Below are 19,085 nucleotides of genomic sequence, written 5' to 3' on the forward strand. Positions count from 1 at the left end.
GAGATAGGTTCATTTGTTGGCTTACACTGTTTTTCGTGAGAAGTCAACAGTTGTTCTTATCTTTGTCCCACATACATACTTTGGTTATTTTGGATCAGGCAAACATTTTGTATATTTTATCAATGTACGAATTTCTTAAATGTTTTGTTCAGGTGGTCAGCTAAATTAGTTGAGAATCAGCTTAATCCTTCTGAGGCCTGTTTTCCAGGCAGTTTTAGGGTGGAGCTGGAGTAGCCTTTCTCTAGAGTTACATTAGCCCTACTCATAAGGAATGACACTTCTGGGGTTTTCCCCCAAGTGGCACTAATATTCAACAAGGTCTCTGCACTCTAGCTGGTCAGAACGAGAATGTCGCTTATTCCCTGTAAATCCCAATATTCTTACCAGCTCTCTGAAGTTGTTTTTTCACCAATAGCTGTTCTCAGCACAGCCCATGGAGCCCCATACAGCTTAATATCCAGCCAAAGACTCAAAGAAACTCCTCTGCAGATTCTAGATCTGTCTGCATAGCTTTATCTTCTGTGGTAATTAACCCTGCAAATTCCAGCCTCCCAGTCTCTCCAGCATCTGATTTCTGTTTCTGTGGCCCAAAAGAACTGTCTTGCTTTGTTTAGACCCTGCACTGGAATCTAGTTTCAGACAGGAAGCCAGGGAGATAGCAGGGTTTAATTTGTTTTCCTTCTCTCAGGGATTGCAGTCCTGCCCTGCTGTTACCAAATATCTAACTAACAGCTGTTTCATACATTTTGTCCAGTTACCTGGTTGTTTCTGGTCAGAGAGTACTTAGTACCAGTTACTCAGTAATATGCAGAGGTGGAAGTTCTCAACAGCTTTACTGTCTTCTAAAGATTAAGCAATCCTTAATCTCTTTTGGAATATGTTCAAAATAATTTGAAAATCCAATGAAAATCATGGATCCTAAGCCCATGCCCTTAAACCCAAGTGCACACATACAAAATCTGGAGCAGAACTTCAGGGAGCTCAGTCTCTGCCCCAGTCCCCCTGCCTTATATTGTCCCATGTTAGTATTGGTGTACTGTAGCATTCCCTCAAGGTTTTAGGGACAATTTTTATTTACTGAAAGCTTGCTAAGGCTAGAATTAAAGTATCTGAACCAAGGAAGTGGCTTTAAAAAAGAAAAAGTGCCTCCTTTGATCAAAAAGTGTAATAACAAAGTTCAGGGGGAAAAAATCCAGCTATTATTATTCTTTCTCCATTTGCGGCAGATATTTCTCACATATCTTCATGGCGACATACTGGCAGTTTGATACTACAGACTGAAGAAACAAAGCTGCAATAATTTGGACTTTGTACCCAATTTCTTAATTTGCTTTCGTTCATTATATAATTATTAAAAAGCAAATTATTTTACTACCCCAGATCTAGCCACCAGCAACAGCAACAGTGATACTGAATTTTATATATATATAAAATTTTATATATATGGTAGTCCTCCTTATCTGTCATGGAGGATGCGTTCCAAGACTCCCAGTAAATGCCTAACCCATGGATAGTACCAAACTCTATATATACATACTTTTTTATTTTTTAAAGGTGAGAGGAGGGGTGATAGTGAGGCAGACACCCCACATGTACCCCGACCGGGATCCATCTGGCTGATGCTCGAGTACCAGACCAGATAGTTTTAGTGCCTGAGGTTGATGCTCGGATCAACCGAGTTATCCTCAGTGCCCAGGGCCAAGCTTGAACCAATTGAGCCTCTGACTGCGGGAGAAGAAAGAGAAGAGGGAGAGGAAGGGGTGGAGAAGCAGTCCTGTGTGCCCTGACTGGGAACTGAACCTGGACGTCCATAATACTGGGCCGACGCTCTATCCACGGAGCCATGGGCCAGGGTCTATACTACATACTTATGATAAAGTTTAACTTATATATTAGGCACAGTAACAAATTAGTAGCAATAACTAATAATAAAAATAGACTATATTATATTCTAATAAAACTTATGTGAATATGATCACTCATTTTAGAGGATCCTTCCTGAAATCTTCAACTGTATAGGTTCACTGGTGCTTTCTGGTGCAACACACTGCCATCCATCGGAACACAATTTCTGTTCATGTCTTCTACACAAAAACTTAAGGCCTTTTCCATATTAACTAAGCACTTATCATGCACTGAAGCTGTATTTTTTTTTTTTTAGGTTAAAGTGCAAAAGCAAAACTAGCACAAATTTCTTTTTCCTTCTTCACAATTTCAAGGGTAGATTTATTCTTACCATAGATCTTAGCAACTTTAACGTACAATTTTTTTCTTTCCTTATTAAGAACTTTCACCTTTTCACTTAAAGAATACTTTCTCTTTAAACTTCTCTTTAGCATATCTGATCTGACAGCATCACTACCCTTGAGCTTTGGGGCCTTATAATTAAAATAAGGGTTGCTTGAACACAAACACCTGTGATACAGCAGCAGTTGATTTGACAACTGAGATAGCTACTAAGTGGCTAACTGGAAAGGTCAAGTATACAGTGCTGGTATTCTGGACAAAGGAATGATTGATTAACTTCCCATGTGGACAGGTGAACAGGACATAGAGAAATTTCATCACTGCTACTCAGAAAGGTGCATGATTTAAAACTGATTAATTATTTCTGGAATTTTCCATTATACTTTTTGGACCAAAGTTGACTTCATTCAGGTAACCAAAACTGTAGAAAGCAAAACCATGGATAAGGAGGGACTACTGTACTTTATATCCATACTTATTCATTCTTCTCTAACTGCTGTTAAAAATTGGGACTTTCCTAGATCACTAGTCCTTAGAGCACAAGCCAGTCCTATCAGGCCAGATGCAAGTGAATGAATATCACCTCAGAAATCACCCTGGTCCAGCGTACTCAATAAATACCTGTTGATTTAAGTAATGGAAAAAAGTTGAGAAGGTAGAGCCAGAGGTTAAATAGGAAAGGAGAGCACTTTAGGGTGCTTGATATTTAATTATTAAAAACCAGTTGATCAGAATGTATGGGTTTATTTCTGGGTTCTGAATTAATTCTAATCCACTGATTTGCATGTCTAGCTTTATGCTAGTACCACAGTCTTGATTACTGTAGCTTTCCTGTAAGTTTTGAAATCAGGTAGTTTTCCAACTTTGTGCTTCTTTTTCAAGATTATTTTGGCTATTCTGGGTCCTCTGAATTTTCATATGAATATAAGGGCCACTTCTAAACTTCTGCAAACAAGTTAGTGTCAGCAATTGCACTGAATCTCTTGATCAATTTGGGTAGTACTGCCATTTTGTAATCTGATTCATTAAACACTTTTCCATTTACTTAAATCTTCTTTAATCTCTTTTTTTCACTTATAAATATCTCTCATTATATTTAAAAATACATATTTCCAGGCCCCATCTGGCTCTGTCCTGCACAAAAGGGTTAACCAGTATTCAATAACAGGATCATAGAGTGGGGGTGGTAAGGAGAAGCAGATATGAATGGGAAAAGGGGTGCTGAAAAATAGAGGACAAGCCAGCCAAAATGTAATTAGGGCCCTCCAAAACATCCACAACAGAGGTGGGGGAGGGCACTGCTAGAGACCGAGAAACCAGTGCTGTCTCCCCAGAGCTGCTCGTCCAGGTCACCAGTGCCGGATGCTCTGTCCTTTCATATATCCCTGTGGGGTCCCAATATCAGGATCCATCCCTTCCTCTCAGTCTGCCCCCATTCAACTTACCAACAGCTTTAAGGTCCCCTCCAACAGAAAAGAGCCCACTCCCCAAATAGGAAGCTTGGGGAAAGCTGGAGGTCCTTCCTGAGAGGAAGGTATTCCAGGGGTGAGCCACTTAGGGGTTCCCCTTCAGTCCCGATCAGGAGATAAATGTGGTGCTGGGGCCTCCTGCTCACTAGTGGAGACCTGGAAGACGTAGGCAGTGCAGAACTGCCTGGGTGTCTGTTTGTTACCACCTGGAGGATGGTGAAGTTCTTCAGGACGCTGTCCATCCTATAGTGTTCGGGCAGCTGCTGCAGCTTGTACAAGAAATTCACCAGGGGCTTGCACATGGGCGAGTGCCGCAGGCAATACAGGAACTTTCTGTCCTCTAGATGGGCATGTTCTGCCTCCATTTTCTCCACCACCTACTTGCCAAAGGAGCAGACCTTGGAGGAAAAGGTGACGGTCATGTGCTTCCACCATAGAAATCATGGCTGCTGCCTCCAGCCCCCACATCCTTACCACTCAGGCACCAATTCAGGTCTGCCCAGATTTGACCAGGAGAAGGAATGGGGGCCCATGATCTTACAGCTCCTAAAAACTACCCTTTTACTCAGGTTAACTTGTCATAGATCTGCCAACTGTACACATTCTTAAGGAGCAGGGTTGGGTATGGGGGCACTCCAGGGCCGAGGCAGTGCAGGCTGAAGTGTACAAACAGAACTGCAGCCTGACCAGGCAGTGGCACAGTGGATAGAGCATCGGACTGGGACACGGAGGACACAGGTTCAAACCCCTGAGGTCCCTAACTTGAGTGCGGGCTCATCTGGTTCGAACAAGGGGTCACTCAGCCTGCTGTAGCCCCTGGGTCAAGGCATATATGAGAAAGCAATCAATGAACAACTGAGGTATTGCAACGAAGAATTGATGCTCTCATCTCTCTCCCTTCCTGACTGTCCCTATCTGTGTATGTGTGTGTGTGTGTGTGTGTGTGTGTGTGTGTCTCTCTCTCTCTCTCACACACACACACACACACACACACACACACACACACACACACACACGAGTCAACTGCACCCAGGGGTTCCATAAGGCTGAGAATTCCACCAGCTGTAACTGGGCAGTGCCCAGGGCCCGAAGCTGCCAGGCTGGGGAGATGGAGCAGATGGGGGCAGGGCAGGGTGTGAAAGGGACTTGGGGGTTTGGAAGGCTCGTTTCCTGGGAGGTCAGTAGATGGGGGCAGTGACGAGAACTGTGTCTGCAAGAATGGCTTCACATCTGGAACATTCCATGGGGCCCCAAAGCCGCCTGACCCAAACTGCAAAAGCTCAGTGTCCTGAGGACCAGTAGAACTCAGTTTGGTTTGCAGGGAAGGTGCTGAGATGAGCTGGGCCGAAGACACAGGGGCCATTGTCTGGAAAGCCTGATCCTTGGAAACCTGGTCCACATTCAGGACCCTGAGCATGGACTGGATTTCCTTCAGGCCAAGACCTGGATGTGACTAGAGACCTGTTTGTGAGTTTGGGTCTTCCCTGTTCTCAGCCTGATGTAGTGGGCAATCAGCTCGTTCTGACCATACATCTTGCCTTCATCAGACAGGATGACTTTCTGCTGGTTGCAGGGCCAGTAGATGGCCAGGGTCTCCTAGAAGCTCTGCTCTATGTCTGGGAGCTACAAAGTCTCTAATCTCTTTGAACAGTGTTTTCAGTATGCAAGTCTTGTACTTCTTCTGTTAAATTTATTCCTAAATACTGATTCTTTCTGCCCTGCCTGGAGCATCACTGGATGCTCCCTGGATCTTGGGAGCATCACTCCCAAGTACAGAGGTTGCAGGTCCAATTCCAGGTCAGGGCACATATAGGAAAAGATCAATGTTCCTGTCTCTCTCTCTCTCCATTTCTCTCTCACTAAAATCAGTAAAAATAAATAAATAAATAAATAAATAAATACTGATTCTTTCTGATGCCATTATAAATAGAATTATTGTCTTAATTTCATTGCTAGTGTATAAAAAAAGTACATTTGACTTTTGTATATTGCCTTTGTATCCCATTTATAGACTTTCTATTCTGAAGTCCTTGTACATGACATTACAAATGACAACAAAAGTCATTCCAACAAAAAATAATTTCATCCAAGTAAACAAAAACTGACATTTCACAGTAATATGTAATAAAGCCCAAGAATGGCTAAATCTCTAGGTATAAGTCAAGATGAAGAAAGTCTTACTTGTTAAATACTAATTTTAAAGACACTTCCTTAATTCATAAAGTCATTAAGATTCTCAGAAGTAATATAGTTAGAGAAGACAGCTGAGAAATCTGACCAATTCCATAATACCAGTTAACAAACAATAGTATAAAAGGAAAGGAAGCAACACCACAAACAGAATTAACATGTTTCTCTATGTACAAAAGATATGCCTTTTCGCAACCAGCCAGAATAAGTTAAATTTTCTTATTTGAAAATTTAACATTTAAGTATTTAACATGTTAAGTATTAACATGTAAGACTTTCTTCATCTTGACTTATACCTAGAGATTTAGCCATTCTTGGGCTTTATTACATATTACTGTGAAATGTCAGTTTTTGTTTACTTGGATGAAATTATTTTTTGTTGGAATGACTTTTGTTGTCATTTGTAATGTCATGTACAAGTACTTCAGAATAGAGTCTATAAATGGGATACAAAGGCAATATACAAAAGTCAAATGTACTTTTTTTATACACTATTCCTTTAATACCTCTAATTATAACACCTACACAGCATTTTAAACAGTTATTTAGTACTTGCCTTTTACTACCTACTGAATTTGGTAAAAATGGGGGGGAAGCAGTTTACATTTATATCTCACAAGACAGCTGAAAAATCAAAAGCTCTAATGAAAAAGTAAAACACATCCACATTATGTCTTAATTATTTTGATTCAAAATTACTGTAGCAGAAATTAAAGAGATTTGCTTTGCTTCACAGAAGCCATAAGATTTTTTTCATTGGAATCATTTATGTCCAGAGGTAGTTTTAAATTTGATATGTGTAGTTAATTCCTTGAATCCCTAATGAATTTCCTCCATTTCTTTTATTCCTGAGCTCTCTCTTTTAATTTTTTAAATGGATTTTAGAAAGAGGGAAGGGAGAAAGAGAAAGTGAGACAAGAACATCGATCTGTTTCTCTATGTGCCCTGAACCAGCAAGCTCTATACTTTGGGACAAAGCTCTATAAGCCATCCAGCTGGGGATCCTGAGCTCTCTTTACATTATAGTTCGAACTCATTCTGCTGCTTCTGTCATCATTTCCACTACCCAGAACTTTGGAGGCACCTTCCAGAAGGTGGTGTTCTCTGGAATCTTCTTATATTCTTATTTGGTACCACATCATCAAGAGTAACCCTGTCTCAAATAATAACAATCTGAATCCCTACTAACCTACTCCAAGCGTATTTTGATGACCTGTTAGGTTGTATACTACATACATCAATAAGAAAATATAAGTACAGTGCAAATTCACTTTAGGATTTAAGAAAGGCAGTATGGAGCCCAGTAATTAAAGAGGATGTAGGCAAACATGGTCTCTGCTACAAACTAGCTGTATTGCACTGGGTTAAACTTGAACCTTTCTATACCTACCTTGGTTCCCCCAACTATGGTAGGAATTATAAATTCCATTTCCAATATGTTGTGAAGATTAAATGAGACCATGTGTAGAAAGTCCTTTTATATGTACATAAAAAGCCCTCATTTAACCTATTAATTGGTTCTGAATACTACTTTAACTACTCAATTTCAGCCTTCTCCCAGTCTAACGCTTTGCTACTGGTGAGTCAAACTGTCCATCCTCCTTTTGGCCTGCCCATATCTCATTCTCCTGATTACGGCTCCTTGATCCAGTCCAAACTGTATCCCAGACAGCAGCACGACTTCCAGGTCAACATCCCTCTCCTGAATTTCCTTGAATTTGCTCACTTACCTCCAAACCCTGTTTGCCTTCCATCTCCCCTTTCCTTTTAGGGATACTACAACTTGTCACGTTGTAAGTTTTCTAAATTGTTACAAAATGAATTCACATATGATCTCTAAAGGCCACCAAAAATTTTCAGTATCTAGGACTTAACTTTCCAATTTATTAATACATAATGCTTACACTTGACTCTCCACACAATTATCGGAACAACCTGTCATTTGGTCATGATACTTTTACATTAGAATGCTTTGCAATGTTACTTGTTTATTCTGTATTAGTACACAGCTACTTTAAGTCCCTGCTAATTTACTTGACTTCCACAAACCTTTACCTCCTCATCACCTCTAACTTTCAGCTAGGTTTTATTTTGTCTAAAAAACAGGAAACAAAAACCTTTTCAAGCAACCTCTTCTCTAGCTTATTTATCAGAGATATGACATCTGCTTAAACAAGTTAAATTTGCACTGATTCATTTAGGACACCACCAGCCAAAGCACAAAACCATTTTATTCCAACAGAGCAGTGGAACTGGAACATTCTCCTTAAGTCTCTTACCAAATAGTTCCAGTAGCACAGTGTAAACCTAACTACAAAGAGTGAATGTAGATCCAGTAAAAGATGTAGTGAAAAATGATAGGGGAGAGCTGCTAAGCCATTAACAAATGAGGAATGAATACAGGAACAGAAATAGATAAGAATGGCAGCACAAACAGAGTTAAAATTAAAATTACCTGAACACAGATTAGGAGCCCCTTAAAAATGACTAAGACTTTGAAAAAAATATATAGAGGGGGGGGGGGGAGGGGAGACACAGGAAGGAAAAGGGATGAGAAGCATCAATTCATAGTTGCAGCACTTTAGTTGTTCCTTGATTGCTTCTCATATGTGCCTTGGCCAGGGGCTACAGCAGACCAAGTGACCCCTTGCTCAAGTCATTTACCTTGGGCTCAAGCCAGCGACCATGGGATCCTGTCGATTATCCTACTCACAAGCTGGTGAACCTGTGCTCAAGCTGGAGAGCCTGTGCTCAAGCCAGGGACCTTGAGGTTTCAAACTTGGGACCTCAGCATCCCAGGTCGATGCTCTATCCACTGCACTACCACAGATCAGGCACTGAAATATATTTTAATGACTCTTTTTTTTTTTTTTTTTCTTTCTGTATTTTTCTGAAGCTGGAAACGGGGAGAGACAGTCAGACAGACTCCCGCATGCGCCAGACCGGGATCCACCCGGCACGCCCACCGAGGCCATGCTCTGCCCACCAGGGGGCGATGCTCTGCCCCTCCGGGGGGTCGCTCTGCCGTGACCAGAGCCACTCTAGCACCTGGGGCAGAGGCCAAGGAGCCATCCCTAGCGCCTGGGCCATCTTCGCTCCAATGGAGCCTTGGCTGTGGGAGGGGAAGAGAGAGACAGAGAGGAAGGGGGGGGGGTGGAGAAGCAAATGGGCGCTTCTCCTATGTGCCCTGGCCGGGAATCGAACCTGGGTCCCCTGCACGCCAGGCCGACGCTCTACCGCTGAGCCAACTGGCCAGGGCCTATTTTAATGACTCTTTATGTTCACACTATAAAAGTCAAAAGTAAGATTAAAGGATCTTATTTGTACAACTTTGTCAGAAAAGTTTGCCAACCTTTCCATACTAGTCTTTATTTCAGTGCTAAATGGTAACCAAGAATTAAAATTTTAATCTAAATTTTGTCAAATACAAGATAAAACTTGCTTCCAAAAGTTTTAATTTAATTCCTCTGCAAGTTCCCAATGTTTGTTTTCCATTGTTTGCTAAGAAAATGATTACTGTTTAAAATGGATTTCCTTTAAGTGATTTTTCTCAGTATTATTTCATATATTATCCTTTCACTTTTCATTTGTGTCAGTCTCTACTAGTAGACTACAAACAGAGTTGGTAGGGACCACAGAAGCAATGAAAGAGGTATGGTACCAGTTCTCAAGCTTTTTGTTCTAAAGACCCCTTTGTACTCCTAAGATTACTGAAGATCCCAAGAAGTATTTGTTGATATAGGTTATATCAACTTATATTTACCATATTAGAAATTAAAACTAAAGTTTTTTTCATATTAATGGCCTGACCAGGTGGTGGCACAGTGGATAGAGAATCAACCTGGGATGCTGAGGACCCAGGTTTGAAAACCCGAGGTCACCAGCTTGAGCCCAGGATCATCAGCTTGAGCATGGGGTTGCCAGCTTGAGCAAGGGGTCACTGGCTCCGATGGAGCCCCTTGGTCAAGGCACATGAAAAGCAATCAATGGACCACTAAGGTGCCATAACCACAAAATGATGCTTCTTGTCTCTCTCCTCTCACTTAAAAAAAAAAAAAAAAAGTCCAGTCGCATACACATATGTAGTTGGAAAGAGGGCACTTAAAGAGCCTATTCGGCCTGACCAGGCACTGGCGCAGTGGACAGAGCGTCGGACTGGGACGCAGGGGACCCAGGTTCAAAACCCCGAGGTTGCTGGCTTGGGTATGGGCTCATCTGGTTTGAGCAAGGTTCATCAGCTTGAGCCCAAGGTCTCTGGCTTGAGCAAGGGGTCACTCGCTCTGCAGTAGCCCCCTTGGTCAAGGCACATATGAGAAAGCAATCAATGAACAACTAAGGTGCCACAACAAAGAATTGATGCTTCTCATCTCTCTCCCTTCCTGTCTGTCACTGTCAGTTTTTCTCTCACACACAAAAAAAGCCTATTCAGATAATCCTAATATTCTTTGACACTATAAAAGTGAGTAAGTGATATTTCCTTTTAAAGATTAGTTGCAATGTGAAATCTGAAACTGTATTAATGACTTTTTCATATTCTATTATACTGAATCCATCTATTACTTTACATTGAGTGGATCTTTTTATCCATGCATGATTTTATAACATCATGTATTGGTCACTTGGAAAACACTGGTTCACTACATAGTTCTTCCAAGTGTTGACACATCTCATTAAACAATATGAAAAAAAATCATATTCATTAATATTGCCATGGACATCATCAGGAGAATCTCAAGTACTGGAAAGCTATGAAGCTCATGAAGGGAGACAAAAGTTTTCCAAAAGTCTAATTTTCATTTAAAAGCATGAATTATTTCACTGGCAACAAATACCATCATTTCATTCATGGGAGAAAGTGTTATCTGCCAAATACTCAAGTTTGAATAACCACAGTGTACCAGTTCTTTCAACAATAAATGGTGTTCCATAAAAAAGGTGGCCAAGCCAAACAATTTCATAATTGCTTTTCCTTGAGACAACCACCAGTCTCATGAGGCAGAAATACAGGTGGGGCAAAAGTAAGTTTACAGTTGTTTGTATGGCAAAGTACAATAATTAACACATAACAATATAAGAATAAACTGTTTCATATACTCACTACTGTAAACCTACTTTTGCCACACCCTGTATTTTACATTTACTTCCCATTTTGTCACATAGAAAAAAAAGATGTGGACTCAAGAGTGAAGATTTAATAAAACTGAAAATTCTTTCTGCTTCTCCCTGTCTGGATAGCTTGGCTAGTAAGAGCGTCTTCCTAATGCACACACGTTGCAGGTTCAATCCCTAGTCAGGGGCATATACAGAAACAGACTGGTATTTCTCTCTTTCCCTTTCTCTAAAATCAATCAAACATTCAATCAATAAAAATTCTTTGTTTTATTAAGGACAGTCTTAAGTGAAATTAAGCTTTGTTTTTTTCCTGTGAGTTTATGGTGGCAAAGAATACAGTATTTCCACAATTTATATTGCCATACAATGTATCCAAGAAGCCTAATCCCTAAAACCAAGGGGCTCCATTAGAAAACTTTTACCTAAATGTCTATCATAACCCAAGGGGGTCCCCAAACTTTTTACACAGGGGGCCAGTTCACTGTCCCTCAGACCATTGGAAGGCTGCCACATACAGTGCTCCTCTCACGGACCACCAATGAAAGAGGTGCCCCTTCCAGAAGTGCGGCGGGGGGCTGCATGCGGCGCACAGGCCGTAGTTCGGGGATGCCTAGACAATGCAGAGTAGAGATAAATCTTAAGCCTGACCCACACAGAAGTACAGTGTCCCAAAACCAAAACTATCTGAACAGTTCAAGTTTTAAATGTCTTGCTCATGAATAGACACTTCTCCCAGGAAGAGATACAAATGGCCAACAGATATATGAAAAAATGCTCAGCTTCATTAGTTATTAGGGAAATGCAAATCAAAACTACAATGAGATACCACCTCACCCCTGTTAGATTAGCTATGATCAACAAGACGGGTAATAGCAAATGTTGGAGAGGCTGTGGAGAAAAAGGAACCCTCATTCACTGTTGGTGGGACTGTAAAGTAGTACAACCATTATGGAGGAAAGTATGGTGGTTCCTCAAAAAACTGCAAATAGAACTACCTTATGACCCAGCAATCCCTCTACTGGGTATATACCCCAAAACCTCAGAAACATTGATACGTGAAGACACATGTAGCCCCATGTTCATTGCAGCACTGTTCACAGTGGCCAAGACATGGAAACAACCAAAAAGCCCTTCAATAGAAGACTGGATAAAGAAGATGTGGCACATATACACTATGGAATACTACTCAGCCATAAGAAACGATGACATCAGATCATTTACAGCAAAATGGTGGGATCTTGATAACATTATAAGGAGTGAAATAAGTAAATCAGAAAAAAACAAGAACTACATGATTCCATACATTGGTGGAACATAAAAATGAGACTAAGAGACATGGACAAGAGTGTGGTGGTTACCAGGGGTGGGGGGAGGGAGGACAGGGGGAGAGTTAGGGGGAGGGGGAGGGGCACAGAGAACTAGATAGAGGGTGGCGAAGGACAATCTGACTTTGGGCGAGGGGTATGCAACATAATTTAATGACAAAATAACCTAGACATGTTTTCTTTGAATATATGTACCCTGATTTATTAATGTCATCCCATTACCATTAATAAAAATTTATTAAAAAAAAAAAATATCTTGCTAATTAAGGCACTAGTATCTTTAAGATGTGCCTCCAAAAGTTTAAATTATAAAAAATCATATATCTGTAAATCCTGAGAAACACTACAATCCAGTATTATTCCTAGAATAGTTGGAATTATCTTTTTTTATTACTCTTTCATTTTTAGAGAGAAGAATGAGAGAGAAGGGGGGGGGGGCAGGAAGCATGAACGCCCATATGTGCCTTGACCAGCCAAGCCTGGGATTTCAAACTGGCGACCTAAGTATTCCAGGTCAACACTTTATCCACTGTGCCACCACAGGTCAGGCCTGGAATTATCTTTTTTGATCATAGAGCAAAGATCCAGTTTTACTGATGAACTAGGTAGGACCTTTTTACTGGTGGCAGGCCCCTTAGCTTCAACTACCATGGTTCTGCTGCAGGAATTAAGACCACCTCTATTAAAGCCAAGTTTTGGGGAATAAAAATCCCAAAGCATCTACTTCAATGCTGTTTAGAAGGAAAAGAGACTGCATTAGATAATAAGAATGTATTGTCAAATGAAAAATGTTTTTAAATACATGAGATCATAGAGAGGCACAGGCAAATCAGAAATTCTTAATTTCAAACTGCCACTAAAATGCAAGGAAGTACATCAGTAGTCCTAGCTATATATAGTGTACCATGTTTTCTCTCGAGGAATATGCATGAACTGATACCCTAACTGCTCTGCAAAAAAAGATTAAAAAACAATAAATAAAACAACTCTTTTCTTTCCTCTGACTACTACCTAAGAGGTATAAGATGTCATTAAATAGTTTGCCTAGATGTCTTGAATTAAACCTTGCCCACACAGTCTGAGAAAAATGACTCAGCAAGACTCAGCCCATATGTTAACTAGAGTTAAGAGATTAACACTATTAAGTTAAACACACATTTCTCTAACATGCCCAATTTACAAACATAGAAAGAGGCTCAGAGGGTAAATGACTTCCTCAAAGGCACAAAACAAACTACAGGTAACTCATTAGCATCTGGTCTCTTGGCTCAAGAGTCTGTCTAATATACTAGGCAATAAAAGATCATTTGCAGAAAATATTAAAGGCCACTAAATGCAAGGAAGTACATCAGTAGTCCTGATGTACTTTCACTGATAGGTCCTTTCACACATAATCTCTCATGCTCCTTAAGTTAAAGATTAAATTACTCAATGTACATTAAATACATCTTTGGTAAGTCTTTAACTAGAAAATTCCAACTACAATCCATTCTGCACATTTTCTGGGCCAGCCATCTTCTCAAATTTTAAATATGTCACATCCCTGTTGAAACAGTCAATGGAATTCAAATCCTTAACAAGGCCAACACCTGCTCTTCAACATCTACTGCTTCTGCTTTCCCTACCTGACACACAGCTACAACACAGACCTTTCATTTCTTTGAACTTGATAACCTTCTTTATTCACCAAGTACCTTTTCATGACTATTTCCTCTGTCTGGAATGTTCTTCCTTTCCTCACTCTTTTCTCCTACCTACCTTCTAATAACATTTCACTTATCAGCATAAATAAATGTCAGTTCCTCAGGAGAGCATTTCCTGAGCCACCTCCCCAAGCCCTAAAATAGATGAATAAGAATGACTGTTTATTCTAATTTCACAATGTATTTTCTATTCATAGCAATTATCTAACCACAGAATTATTCTGGTTTTATGTTTGTTTATTTGATAAATCTTTATCACCCCACCAAAGTGCTGCAAGTATGGTGATCACTAAATCTGATCAGAACAGTCTTCATTTATGATGTTTTCAAACATCGTGTGCACATTTACTGTTTCAGGTTTTACACTTTTAACACAATTGCTTTCGAGTAAGTGGACATGGTTTGGTAGACCTTCAACTGATACTACAAACTTCCACTGGGGTGTTATGTTGTTATGTGAGAAATAAACACTGTAAACAGTTACCACTTTTTAACACATGGTAAAATCTAAAAAGATGACCAGTGAAAACTTGTTCCTATTTCCCAATCCTCTACAAATGCAAAATAGCTGACATTTCCCCTTCTCACTCAGCAAGATGATATCAAGAGTAATAAAAGGCAGCCAACTCCTTCTGTTCTTAACAGATGCTAGGAAGAGGATGTTCACTCCAGCCATTAGGCATACAGTTTTGTTCATGGCCTCCCCAACAGCCAGCACAGTGTGAAATCCACTGAAAGGTGTATGTTGTTTGATGTGAAGATGAGAGAGAGAGAGAGAGAAAGAGAGAGAGAGAGAGAGAGATTTTCTTAGAATTATCAACAGAAGTGATACATGGGGGAAAAAAACCTCAGCTAAATATTAGCCTTTTCAACCTAAAAATATAAATCTCAAATCAAGTTCTTTGTCTATAAAAAAAACTACATCTAGTGTTTATAAACACTCCAAAATTATGTACCCAAAGAAATCACTCAGGTAAAAGGTATTTTTCAATAAAGTTTTTTAAGCCACAAAATGGCAGCCCTGTAGCCCCTGCAGTAGTATTTTAGATTTGACCAACACAGTTTTGTTTCGGTTTTTCACTTTAAAGTCTGTATTTCCAGCTTCTCTGGTATAAAGTACTGAAAAGAATATGGGCTTTGGAGTCCAAAGACCTGGAACAAATTCTGATTTCACCACTACTACTAGCTGTGTGACCTACTTGGCTCAATTACCTACTGTTCATAATCCTCAATTTTCTCATTTGGAAAATAAGGATATACAATTTCCCTCAGAGGATTACTGTGAGAAGGAACTGAAATAATGTATATGAAAGCACTTCACACCTTGCCAGCCACACAGCAGGTGCTCAACAGGTAATTTCCTTCTCTTTCTCCCTCCATATTAGAAAATTCACAGCATTCACATGTACTTACAAACTCTGAATTTAAAAAAGCTTCTCCAAACTCTTGCCAATAAGAAAGATGTCTGAAAAATACTGGTATTAAGTTATCGGTTTCTGCTTCTCATTCTCTTAAGTGTGCTTAGGACACGATTATGGTGGTATGGCCTGAAATAAACTAGGTATGTTTTGCAACTCCAACCTTATTATAATTTGTGTGTGTATTTAAAAAAACAAAAGAACAAGCCCTCACCAGGTAGCTCAGAGCCCTGTCCAACAATGCCAAGGTTGCAGGTTCAATCCCGGTCAGGGCACATATAAGAATTAACCAATGAATGCACAAATAAGTGGAAAAACACACATAAAATTTACCATCTTAAAAAAAAAGTATCATCTTAATCATTTTTGTAATGTTAAATATGTTCACTCTATTCTTCAACTGTTCTCCAGAACATTCTTATTTTGCAGAACTGAAATTCTACATGCATTAAACAAGTCTCCTTTGCCCCATCCATCCAGCTCCTGATAACCACCAATGGACATTTGGGTTTCTCTCACCTCTTGGCTTTTGTGATTACTGTGCTATGAGCATGGTGTGCAAATATTTATTCAGACTCTGTTTTCAATTCTTTAGAATATATATGCAGAAGTGGGTTTTCTAGGTCAGATGGTAGCTCTACTTTTAATTTTTTTAGTAAGTATGATAACCTTACAGTCTTTACCCCAATAAACTATTGGAATATTTAGCATGTACTTCTCAAAATTTGCATTTTTAAAAACTGAATAGAGTGAGACAGGAAGGGAGAGTAAGGGAGGAGTGAGATGAGAAACATCAACCCACAGTTGCTTCACTTTAGTTGTTCACTGATTGCTTCACATACGTGCCTTGACTAGGGGGTCAAGCCAAGCCAGTGACCTTGGGCTTCAAGCCAGCAACCTTGGAACCATGTTGATGATCCCACACTCAAGCTGGAAAGCCCGTGCTCAAGCTGGGGACCTCAGGGTTTTGAACTAGGGACCTCTGTGTCCCGGGTCAACACTCTATCTACTGAATCACCACTGGTCAGGCACAAATTTGCGTTCTGATTTTTTTTTTTAAATCCCTAAGATTATTCTAATGTGTACTTTGTCCATGCTACTAAACGTAAGAATTGAATTATATTATAATATGTTGTGTATGCTTATTATTTATTTCATATGTCTGTCTCTCCCACTAGGATATAAATTCTATACAGGAAGAACTTCATTCGGTTCACTGCTATACTCCCAACATCTAGCATATAGAGGTACTCATATATTTGTTGAATGAAAAAATGAATACACTAATCAAACATATATACTACTTCCCCAACTTCAAGTTTGTTGGGAATCCTAAATAAATAGTGCATTGTTAATGACCAGGAGGTAGATTTCCAAACTGACTGGTAAGGCAAAAATTTAGCAATTAGTGCTTCATGCTGCAACATCAACCAACTTTTATAAAGCACCCACTATGTGCAAAAAATTGTATTAGATGTACACTAAACTGTTAGACATAGTCTATAATTTGAAGTATGCTAAAAAAAATCAAATGACTCTTCTGTTCTTTCAAATATTTGAGAACTATAGCCATTTGCTATATCACTTGTGATATGTCAATTAGATGTTAATTGAGTAGGTGTCAAGAAGAGACTAAAGGACAAGAAAGAATGCAGGAGGCCACTTAGTTTCTACAACAGTCTGAGCAACATGATGATGTCATGGATCTGGAGTACAGCAGTAGAGATGTAGTAAGAAGTGGGGAGATTCAGAAAGGAGAGGTAAAAGAATCTGCATCAAGGGTAACTCCAAGGTTTTTGGTTTTAACAAATATCTAAGTGAATGCCTATTGTGGCCCAGGCCCTGTACTAGCTGCCACATCGTTTCATTTAATCCAATCAATTTTGCAACTAAAGAGGTTCAAAAGATTTTAAAACCAGCCTCAAGTCACACAGTAGCAATACACATATTAATTAATCCATCTTACTTTCACTACACCATTCCCCCTTACCACTCTGGTCATTACTTCTTTTTTTTAATGTTCAACAATCTCTGAACATTTTATTGACCAACTGACCCCCTCAAGCAGTGCCCCATTTTTGCTGCCTTTAATGCCTCAGAACTTTGGTATCATTGACTTCAGATACCACTTTGCCATCCACATTCCATGGGTGGCAGTCTTTTGGATAGACTGTATGAAGTTGCTGTTATGTGGGGCATCACCAAGATCGAAGTCCTTTCTCTTTCAGCAGGCGGCGGTAGGTGGTAGTCTCAGCCCCAGCTTGACCTTTATTTACTTTTTTAAAAGATTTTATGTATCCATTTTGAGAGAGATAGAAGGGAGGGAGGAACATGAAGTATCAACTCCCATATGGACCTTGACTAGGCAAGTCCAGGGTTTTGAACTGGTGACCTCAGCGTTCCAGGTTGACACTTTATCCATGCGCCACCACAGGCCAGGCCAGCTTGACCTTTATGTTCAACAGGGCCTCCTACTCCTAGGCCTGGTGCTGCCCCTTTGCCTGGGTCTGGGCCAGCTCTGACTCCAGGTGCAGCAGGATCGTGTTGAGCTGTTCCACCTACATGGCATAGTGCGTCTTCACCTCCCTCTGGTTGTTCTCCAAACTGGCCTTCAGATTTCTCATGGAATCCAGGTTGATCTCCAAGGACAAAACTGTATGGCTCAGCTCTATGTCATCTCAACAACTCCTAACTCAGTGGTGTGCAAGGTGACCACTGTGGTGCTCTCCTCAATCTGCTGAGTACTAACTAGTCTAGATCCTCTCAGTTCTGAGCTAGCTCATCATACTGGACCCAGATGTCCACCATGATCTTGCTGAGGTCCCGAGATTTGGGGGCATCCAACTCCATGGTCAACCCAGAGATGCCAATTTGGTTTTATAGACCATTTACTTCCTCTTCGTGGTTCTTCTTCACAAAGAGCAGCTCCTCCTCCAGAGCTTTGATCTGTCTCCAGCTGCAGCTGAGTGATACTGGTGTCATCAATGACCTTTTGAAGTCCATTGATGTCACTCTCCACAGACTGGCCCATGGTCAACTGTCTCCCATTTGACTCTGAAGTCATCATAAGCAAGACAGGCACTGCCCACAGAATTGCAAAGATCTGAGCCCTCAGGTCCTTGATGATCTTAAAATAATGCCCCCAGTCTCTGACCTTCTTCTCCAGGCGTTTCCAGATTTTGCTTTCCAGTCTCCAAGTATCAGCCTCTAGGCATCTCACTCTCTCCAGGTAGGGGCCAGGCAGTCACTCAGACATTGCATAGTCTCCTCCTCCCTAGGGATACCCCACCACCACCAAACCCCCATCTGCCCAGACAGGCCTGGTGGCTGAGTGACTGACTGCATGGAGCCCAGGGTCCAGTGGTTTGTGGAGAAGCTGGAGCGGGTGCTGAAGCTCATGTTGTTCAGGGAAGAAGGGAAGAAGGCAAGAAGCCAAGAGTCAGGTTCAAGCAGCTCTGGTCACTACTTCTTATTTCCTTGCTGGATTCCTATTCTATCTACACTTAAGTGTTGATATTCCTTACAGTTTTTCTCTTTTTACTCTATATTCATTGATGCCACTATGACTTCAACTGCTTTTATTTCTCCAGACCAGATTTCACTCCTTATCTCCAAGAGGTA

At 40.5% G+C, this 19,085-nt stretch overlaps 1 protein-coding gene and 1 pseudogene across 1 annotated transcript in view; both read right to left on the bottom strand.

Moving 5' to 3' along the window:
* Positions 1-19,085, bottom strand: part of RAB10 (RAB10, member RAS oncogene family) — a 76,309-nt gene that overhangs the window by 34,091 nt on the left and 23,133 nt on the right. The gene's annotated exons all lie outside the window — the stretch shown is intronic.
* Positions 3,701-18,495, bottom strand: LOC136397452 (transcriptional enhancer factor TEF-4 pseudogene; annotated as a pseudogene).

This window comes from Saccopteryx leptura, chromosome 3, assembly GCF_036850995.1.
Source record: "Saccopteryx leptura isolate mSacLep1 chromosome 3, mSacLep1_pri_phased_curated, whole genome shotgun sequence".
Lineage (NCBI taxonomy): Eukaryota > Metazoa > Chordata > Mammalia > Chiroptera > Emballonuridae > Saccopteryx > Saccopteryx leptura.